Source organism: Taudactylus pleione, unplaced genomic scaffold, assembly GCF_031769625.1.
Source record: "Taudactylus pleione unplaced genomic scaffold, aTauple2 ptg000276l, whole genome shotgun sequence".
Classification (NCBI taxonomy): domain Eukaryota; kingdom Metazoa; phylum Chordata; class Amphibia; order Anura; family Myobatrachidae; genus Taudactylus; species Taudactylus pleione.
The window spans coordinates 1938195-1945437 of record NW_028284678.1 but is presented as its reverse complement, the minus strand read 5'-3'; positions in this window follow the sequence as shown (position 1 = coordinate 1945437).

Sequence of the window (7243 nt, the reverse complement as noted above, 5' to 3'; positions counted from 1 at the left end):
ACACCTAACCCTTTGAAGCAATTCCTAGTCTGTGAAGCTCACAAATTGTAATCCCAGGTTTTCTCTTGATTGTTGACTTTGACACATATACACCTACCTCCTGGAGAGTGTTCTTGATTTGGCCAACTGTTGTGAAGGGGTTTTTCTTCACCAGGGAAATAATTCTTCTGTCATCCACCACAGTTGTTTTCTGTGGTCTTCCGTTTCTTTTGGTGTTGCTGAGCTCTCTGGTGCGTTCTTTCTTTTTAAGAATGTTCCAAACAGTTGATTTGACCACACCTAATGTTTTTGCTATCTCTCTGATGGGTTTGTTTTGATTTTTCAGCCTAATGATGGCTAGCTTCGCTGATAGTGACAGCTCTTTGGATCTCATATTGAGAGTCGACAGCAACTGATTCCAAATGCAAATGTCACACCTAGAATCAACCCCAGACCTTTTATCTGCTTAATTGATAATTAAATAACGAGGGAATAGCCCACACCTGTCCATGAAATAGCTTTTGAGTTGATAGTCCCATTACTTTTGGCTCCTTAACAAGTGGGAGGCACATATAGAAAACCATTGTAATTCCTACACAGTTCACCTGATTTGGATGTAATTACCCTCAAATTAAATCTGAAAGTCTGCAGTTAAAGCACATCTTGTTTGTTTCATTTCAAAGCCAATGTGGTGGTGAATTGAGGCCAAAATATGAAAATTCTGTCAATGTCCCAATATTTATGCACCTGACTGTATGACTGTGACAGCCCACTGGGTAGTTGTATTGCCTCCAACTGTGCAAACAGCAGCAGCATCATCTAACAAATGCCAGCTCATTCAGAGGCAGGCCACTCTTTGCATCACCTGTTTCACTAAGAGGCATACCACTGAGAACCTCTTAGAGAAACTCTGGGAAATCATTGCAAAATGTCTTACACCACTTGGACTCTCCTCGGGGTTTGTGATTTCTGACGATGCCAGCAATATTGTGCGAGCATTACATGTGGGCGAATTCGATCACATCCCATGTTTTGCTCACACAATTAATCTGGCTATGCAACATTTCTTAAAAAATGACAGGGTCATGCAGCAGATGCTCTCGATGGCACGAAAGATTTCTGGACATATTCGACATTCAGCAACTGCGTGTCGAAGATTGCAGCACCAACAAAAACTGTTGAATTTTCCCTGCCATCAGCTGAAGCAAGAAGTAGTATCTAGGTGGAATTCTACCCTCTATATGCTTCAGCGGATGGAAGAGCAGAAAAAGGCCATCCAAGGCTACACTACGGCCAATGACATAGGGATAGGAGTTGGAATGTACCATAGTCAAGTGCAGTGGAGAATAATTTCCATGTTGTACAAGGTTCTCAAACCCTTTGAACTTGCCACATGTGAAGTTAGTTCAGAAACTGCCAGCTTGAATCAGGTCATTCCCCTCATCAGACTTTTGCAAAAGCAGCTGGAGAAACTGAAGGAGGAGCTGAAAGGGAGTAATTCCGCTAAGAATGTGGTACTTGCACATCAAGCCCTTCATTCGCTTTGACAGGATCCAAGGGTCGTCAATCTCTTGATATCAGATCACTATATTTTGGCAACCATACTTGATCATAGGTTTAAGTCATACCTTGTGTCTTTCTTTCCGATGAACATAAATCTGAAAAGATGCAAAGAGCTGGTAGTGAAAAAATTGTCAGCTCCAGCGGAATGTGATATGTCAGTATCTCCTCCTTCAGTTTTTACAGCTGCCAGGAAAAAAATAAATTTTCCTAAGAGACCCACTGCTGGTGGTGATGCTAATCAGTCAGCAAAATCTAATGACATCTGGTTGGGACTGAAATAACTGCCAACAATGGGTGACATGTCTACCGTGACTTTTCCTGATACGATCACCATTCAGAGAATGGTGGATGACTGTTTTAGGGATAGCATCCAAATAGGCATGTCAGACAGTCTGTTTGACTACTGGCAGGAAAAAGAGGTAATTTGGAGTCCCTTACACAAACTGGCTTTGCTGTACTTAAGTTGCCCAGCCTCCAGTGTGTACTCTGAATGAGTTTTTAGCACATCCTGGAACCTTGTCAGTGATCGTCGTAGGAGGTTACTTCCCCAAAATGTGGAAAAGATGATGTTCATCAAAATGAATTACAAATTCCACAAGGAAGACCTTTACCAGTACTTAAGTCCAAAAAAATACAGAAGTGTCTCACTCTGTAATGGTGGATTTCAGTGGGGATGAATTCATATTGTGTGAAGAAGAGGAGGATGCACACACTGATGAGGATGATGATGATGACATCTAATGTATTGTATTGCCAGTTTGTGTATGGGACCAATGTCAAATGCGCATTGTCAGCTTGTTTTGTGGGGGTTCAAACAAACCAATAATTTCAGCTGCAAGTGGCAGTCCCTGTCGCTGAAGTGATTGGTTTGTTAAACTGTGAATGTCCTGTTTCATATACAACATAAGGGTGGGTTGGAGGGCCAAAGGACAATTCCATCTTGCACCTTTTTCCTTTCCATTATGTGCTAGTTGAGGAATTGCTGCCTGACATTTTTACTGTTACGGTTTATGAATGTCCAGAAATTGGAATGGCCATAGACAGCATCTCCTGCATGCCCCTTTCATTTTTTTTAAAAAGAAAATTCTGAACAAATTTCTGCTTGTTGTGTCAACCCAACGGTGCAAGTCGCACAACAGTGATATTCAGCCAAGAGTTCTCAGCCCTTAAGGCTGCTACATGGCAGAGAGGCCGCATCCTGCTTCATGGCACAATGGCCACCTGCCATCACTCCTCACCAGCCCTCAAGGCTGTATTGGCTGCTACTTGCCAAGAGTTAAAGGCCTCAAGGTTGTTGTAGGACTGGTTCATTCCTAAACATAGCTCTGTATTCCACTAATACACAGCCCAGAGGCTGCATCAACAATTAACTATCAACTATGAATTCTTCAGTCATTGGCTGCACCACCAATTATCAATTCTTCAGCTAGTGGCTGCACCAATTATCAATTCATCAGCCAGGGGCTGCACCAATTATCAATTCATCAGCCAGGGGCTGCACAAATTATCAAATCTTCAGCCAGTGGCTGCACCAATTATTAATTCTTAAGCCAAGGGCTGAACCAATTATCAATTCATCAGCAATCCAGGGGCTGCACCAATTATCAATTCTATAGTCAGTGGCTGCACCAATTATCAATTCCTCAGCCAGTGGCTGCACCAATTATCAATTCATCAGCCAAGGGCAGCACCAATTATCAATTCTTCAGCAAGCCAGGGGTAGCACCAGTTATCAATTCAGCCAGGGGATGCACCAATTATAAATTATTCAGCCAGATGCTGCACCAATTATTAATTCTTCAGCAAGGGGCTGCACCACCAATTATCAATTCTTCAGCCAGGGGCTGCACCACCAATTATCAATTCTTCAGCCAGGGACTGCTTCACCAATTATCAATTCTTCAGCCAGGGGCTACACCAATTATCAATTATTCTGCCAGGGGCTGCATCAATTATCAACTCAGCCATGGGCTGCACCAATTATCAATTCTTCAGCCAGTGGATGCACCAATTATCAATTCATCAGCCAGGGGCTGCACCAATTGTCAATTCAGCCAGAGGCTGCACCAATTATCAATTCTTCAGTCAGTGGCTGCACAAATTAGTAATACTTCAGGCAAGGGCTGCAGCATTTATAAATTCTTCAGCCAGCCAGGGGCTGCACCAATTATCAATTCATCAGCCAGCAAGGGGCTGCACCAATTATCAATTCTTCAGCCAGTCAGGAGCTGCAGCAAATATCAATTCAACCAGTGGCTGCACCAATTATCAATTCTTAAGCCAGTGGCTGCATCAATTATCAATTCATCAGCCAGGGGCTGCACCAATTGTCAATACAGCCAGTGGATGCACCAATTATCAATTCTTCAGCCAGTGGCTGCACCAATTATTAATTCTTCAGGCAAGGGCTGCAGCAATTATCAGTTCTTCAGCCAGCCATGGGCTGCACCAATTATCAATTCTTCAGCCAGCCAGGGGCTGCACCAATTATCAATTCTTCAGCCAGTCAGGAGCTGCACCAATTATCAATTCAGCCAGTGGCTGCACCACTTATCAATTCTTAAGCCAGTGGCTGCATCAATTATCAATTCATCAGCCAGGGGCTGCACCAATTGTCAATACAGCCAGTGGATGCACCAATTATCAATTCTTCAACAAGTGGCTGCACCAATTATTAATTATTCAGGCAAGGGCTGCAGCAATTATCAGTTCTTCAGCAAGCCATGGGCTGCACCAATTGTCAATTCAGCCAGTGGCTGCACCAATTATCAATTCTTAATCCAGTGGCTGCATCAATTATTAATTCATCAGCCAGGGGCTGCACCAATTGTCAATATAGCCAGTGCATGCACCAATTATCAATTCTTCAAACAGTGGCTGCACCAGTTATTAATTCTTCAGGCAAGGGCTGCACCAATTATCAATTCTTCAGCTAGCCATGTCCTTTTTCATATACAACATAAGGGTGGGTTGGAGGGCTCAAGGACAATTCCATCTTGCACCTTTTTTCCTTTCCATTATGTGCTGGTTGGGGAATTGCTGCCTGACATTTTTACTGTTATGGTTTATGAATGTCCAGAAATTGGATTGGCCATAGACAGCATCTCCTGCATGCCCCTTTCTTTTTTTTTAAAGAAAATTCTGAACCAATTGTTGCTTGTCATTCAGTCAAGGGTTCTCAGCCTTTAAGACTGCTACATGCAGAGAGGCTGCATCCTGCTTCACGGACCAAAGGCCACCTGCCATCACTCCTCACCAGCCCTCAAGGCTGTATTGGCTGCAACTTGCCAAGAGTTCCAGGCCTCAAGGCTGTTGTAGGACTGGTTCCTTCCTAAACATAGCTCTGTTTTCCACTACTACTCAGCCCAGAGGCTGCATCAACAATTAACTATCAACTATGAATTCTTCAGTCAGTGGCTGCACCACCAATTATCAATTCTTCAGCTAGTGGCTGCACCAATTATCTATTCATCAGCCAGGGGCTGCACCAATTATCAATTCAGTGAGGGGCTGCACCAATTATCTATTCTTCAGCCAGTGGCTGCACCAATTATTAATTCTTAAGCCATGGGCTACACCAATTACAAATTCTTCAGCCATCCAGAGGCTGCTCCAATTACAAATTCTTCAGCCATCCAGTGGCTTCACCAATTATCAATTCCTCAGCCAGTGGCTGCACCAATTATCAATTCTTCAGTCAAGGGCTGCACCAATAATCAGTTTTCAGCAAGCCAGGCCTGCACCAATTATCAATTCTTCAGCCAGCCAGGGGCTGCACCAATTATCAATTCAGCCAGTGGATGCACCAATTATCAATTCTTCAGCCAGTGGCTGCACCAACTATTAATTCTTAATCGAAGGGCTGCACCAATTATCAATTCTTCAGCCATCCAGTGGCTGCACCAATTATCAATTCCTCAGCCAGTGGCTGCACCAATTATCAGTTCTTCTGCCAGGGGCTACATCAATTATCAATTCAGCAACGGGATACACCAATTATCAATTCTTCAGCCAGTGGCTGCACCAATTATCAATTCATTAGCCAGGGGCTGCACCAATTGTCAATTCAGCCAGAGGCTGCACCAAATATTAATTCTTCAGTCAGTGGCTGCACCAATTACTAATTCTTCAGGAAAGGGCTGCACCAATAATCAATTCTTCAGCCAGTGGCTGCAACAATTATCAATTCTCCAGCCAGTGGCTGCACCAATTACCAATTCATTAGCCAGGGGCTGCACCAATTGTCAATTCAGCCAGAGGCTGCACCAAATATTAATTCTTCAGTCAGTGGCTGCACCAATTACTAATTCTTCAGGCAAGGGCTGCACCAATTATCAATTCTTCAGCCAGGGGCTGCAACAATTATCAAATCTTCAGCCAGCCAGGGGCTGCACCATTTATCAATTTTTCAGCCAGTGGCTGCACCAATTATTAATTCTTCAGCCACGGGCTGCACGACCACACATCAAATCTTCAGCCACGGGCTTCACCAATTATCAATTCTTTAGCCAGGGGCTGCATCAATTATCAATTCAGCCAGAGGCTGCACCACCAATTATCAATTTTTCAGCCAGGGGCTGCATCAATTATCAATTCTTCAGCCAGGGGATGCACCAATTATCAATTCTTCAGCCATGGGATGCACCAATTATCAATTCTTTAGCCAGGGGCTTCATCAATTATCAATTGAGGAAGGAGCTGTACCAATTATCAATTCTTCAGCAAGTGGCTGCACCAATTATTAATTCTTTAGCCAGGGACTGCACCAATTATTAATTATTCAGCCAAGGGCTGCACCAATTAATAATTCTTCAGCCAGGGGCTGCACTAATTATCAATTATTTAGCCAGCCAGGGGCTGCACCAATTATTAATTCAGCCAGGGGCTGCACCAATTATCAATTCTTCAGCCATGGGATGTACCAATTATCAATTCTTTAGCCAGGGGCTTCATCAATTATCAATTGAGCCAGGGGCTGTACCAATTATCAATTCTTCAGCCAGTGGCTGCACCAATTATTAATTCTTTAGCCAGCGACTGCACCAATTATTAATTCTTCAGCCAAGGGCTGCACCAATTAATAATTCTTCAGCCAGGGGCTGCACCAATTATCAATTATTTAGCCAGCCAGGGGCTGCACCAATTATTAATACTTTAGCCAAGGGCTGCACCAATTAATAAGTCTTCAGCCATGGGATGCACCAATTATCAATTCTTCAGCAAGGTGCTTCATGAATTATCAATTCAGCCAGGGGCTGCAACAATTATCAATTCTTCAGCCAGTGGCTGCACTAATTATCAATTCTTTAGCGAGGGGCTACACCAATTATTAATTCTTCAGCTAATGGGCTGCACCAATTAATAATTCTTCAGCCAGGGGCTGCACCAATTATCAATTATTTAGCCAGCCAGGGGCTGCACCAATTATCAATTCAGCCAGGGGCTGCACCAATTATCAATTCTTGTGCCAGGGGCTGCACCAATTATCAATTCAGCCAGTGGATGCACCAATTATCAATTCTTCAGCCAGGGGCTGCACCAATTATTAATTATTCAGCCAAAGGCTGCACAAATTATCAATTCTTCAGCCAGAGGCTGCACCAATTATGAATTATTCAGCCATGGGATGCAACATTTATCAATTCTTAAGCCAGGGGCTTCATCAATTATCAATTCAGCAAGGGGCTGCACCAATTATCAA